The sequence below is a fragment of the Apteryx mantelli genome, unplaced genomic scaffold (genome assembly GCF_036417845.1).
Source record: "Apteryx mantelli isolate bAptMan1 unplaced genomic scaffold, bAptMan1.hap1 HAP1_SCAFFOLD_144, whole genome shotgun sequence".
Taxonomy (NCBI): Eukaryota; Metazoa; Chordata; class Aves; order Apterygiformes; family Apterygidae; genus Apteryx; species Apteryx mantelli.
This window is the reverse complement of record NW_027118499.1, coordinates 132,501-135,000: the sequence shown is the minus strand read 5'-3', so window position 1 is coordinate 135,000 and position 2,500 is coordinate 132,501. Positions and strand designations below refer to the sequence as shown.

The 2,500-nt window shown below is 80.1% G+C and overlaps 1 non-coding gene across 1 annotated transcript; it reads right to left on the bottom strand.

The window, feature by feature from the left end:
- Positions 1–1,020: 1,020 nt before the first annotated feature.
- On the bottom strand, positions 1,021–1,173 carry LOC136995718 (5.8S ribosomal RNA). The gene has a single exon (XR_010887262.1). It is a non-coding gene; the product is annotated as a 5.8S ribosomal RNA (ribosomal RNA).
- Positions 1,174–2,500: the final 1,327 nt, after the last annotated feature.

Sequence of the window (2,500 nt, the reverse complement as noted above, 5' to 3'; positions counted from 1 at the left end):
CGAGGTCCGCGCCTCCCCCGGGCCCGGCTCCCCGCCGCACGCTCGCTCCGCTCACGCAACTCGCGCAGCCCTCCGCCGCCTGGGGGCTTGCCTCTCCTCCTCCCGGCCGCTGCCTCCGCTCTCGCTCCGGGCACGGCACGGCGCGGCGCCCTGCCCTCCCCTTCGCGCCCTTCTCGCCGCCCGGCGGCGCGCACGCCCGCGCCGCCCCCCACCGCCACCCCGCCGCGCCGCACCCGCGCGCCGTCGCTGCCGGCCTCAACGCAACGCCGCGGCTGACGCCAGCCGGCGGGTGGAAGTGGCTCGGCACACGCGACGGACGCGGGCGCGCCGCGGGGAGGGCAGGGGGGGCGGCCCGGCGGCGCGCCGCACCGGCGGCGGTCGGGGCGCAGGGAAGCGCAAGGCAGCCGGCCGTCCCCACCCCGGAGGGGAACGGGGGACCAGCGCACCACCGGGAGAGTGGCGGAGGAGAAGCCCAGACGGCGGCCAGACTGGCGGTGGTGGCGGGCGGCGGCGACGAGGCGCGCCGGGCCACCGCAACCCACCCGACCTGGGGGGGGGGCCCCAGCGGGACGAACTCCGCGAAGCGGGCGCTCCGGGAGCGGGGGGTTTCCCCGAGTCTGCACTTAGGGGGACGAAGGCCCGGCCGCGCGGGGAAGAGGAGGCACCCTCTCCCCGGGGCACGGGCCTGCGAGGCGCCCCAGCCGCGCCACCCCGCACGGCGCGCGCCGCGCAGCGGTGGCCACCGCGCTCGGAGGGCGAGGAGGGCGGGCACAGGCGCGGCAAGGCACGCCGGCCGCGGCCGCTGCGGGCGGCCCGGCGCCGGAGCCCGGCGGGCAGGAAGACCGGGGCCGCCGGTGCACGCACCGGGGTCCCGGCTCCGCCGCCGACTCTCCGCCGCCGAGGCCGCCGCGCACCGCCGCCGCCGGCGCCGCCGCGCCTCCCCCGCCCCCCCACGCGCCCCCCCCGAGGGGCGGCACCGCTGCGCCAACGCGACAGCGGGGGTGACGATTGACCGCCAAGCGACGCTCAGACAGGCGTAGCCCCGGGAGGAACCCGGGGCCGCAAGTGCGTTCGAAGTGTCGATGATCAATGTGTCCTGCAATTCACATTAATTCTCGCAGCTAGCTGCGTTCTTCATCGACGCACGAGCCGAGTGATCCACCGCTAAGAGTTGTCTCGGTTTCGGTCCCCGCCGCGCGCGCGGGGGGACCGGGCAGCCTTCGGCAGCCCCTGAGGGCCCCCCCTCCGCTCCGCCTCCCTCCTCACGCCGACGCCGGCTGCTGAGCGAGGGACGGCCGAGAGCCAGAGAGAGGGGCTCGCCCCGCTGACCGTACGAGCACAGAGTGGGGGGGGAAAAAGGGAAAAGGAAAACCCGAACGAGAAGGGCGGGGAGCCCTCGCTCCCGACCTGGGACAACCCTTTGCTCGCTTCGAGTCCGGCCCAGGCGCCCAGGCTCGGCCCGGCCCGGCGGGGAGCAGCGCGCCGGCCGCGCCGCCTGCCTCGGGGACGCTGGGGGAGGGGGCGGCTCCCCGCGGACCCCCAGCGTCGGAGCCCGGCCGCCACCGGCAGCGGCACCGGCCGCTGCCCGCGCGCCCGCGGCCCACCGGCCCCGCGCTCCCCAGCTCCTCGCTCGCCTCGCCGGCCTCCGGCTCCGCCGTGGCCCCGAGGCGGCGCCCACGCCCGCGCGCGCGCACACACAGCCTCCCGGACGACACCACGCGCTCTCCCGTCCCTTCCGCGGACAGACGCCCGGCGGCGGGCGGGCGGGCAAGGCGGGACGGACGGGGACGGCGCCCGCTCTCCCCGTCTCCACGCGGAGAACGGGGGGGGCCGCCCCCGCCGCCCGCCTGCCGCCCGCCCGCCGCCCGGCGAAGCCGGGTTGGGCAGAGCGAGGCAGGCGCGCCGGATGGCGGAGTGCCGGCGGGTAGGGCGCCGCCGCCAGCGGCCACGGCGGCAGACCGAGAGCCCCGGCCAGGGAGGAGAGCGGATCGCGCCGAGGCGCGGCGTCCGCACCACCCGCGGTGGGTGGGGGCTCACCGTCCCGGCGAGAGCACGCGCTCGCGCCAGGGTCACGCGTTCGAGGCAGGCCGGCGCCAGCCGACCGCGCGGCGTCCCTCCGCCGAGACCAGACCGCGGAGAGAGGGGGCAGGGTACCCCTCTCCGTCCCGGCTGCCCGCAGGGCGAGCGCGGGGCGCGCCGGCTGGCATGGGGGGGCACGGCGCCCGCGCGCGCCGGCCCCCCGGCCCTCCGGCAGCACACCCGGCTGCCCCCCGGGTCGCATCGGGCCGCCCGAGTCTTTAAACCCCCGCCCGGCTCTCCCGCCGAGAACCCTCGGGCCCGGAGCCCGGGGCCCATGGCCATCCCTACCCGGGGCGGCTACCGGCGGCCGCGGTGGCCGGAGGCCCTCCGCTCCTCCCGCCACCCCGCCCCCCCCCTCGCCCGGCCCGCTCGCAGCACGGTCCCCGCGGCACGGCGCGGGGCGGCTGGAGCGGTGGGGGGG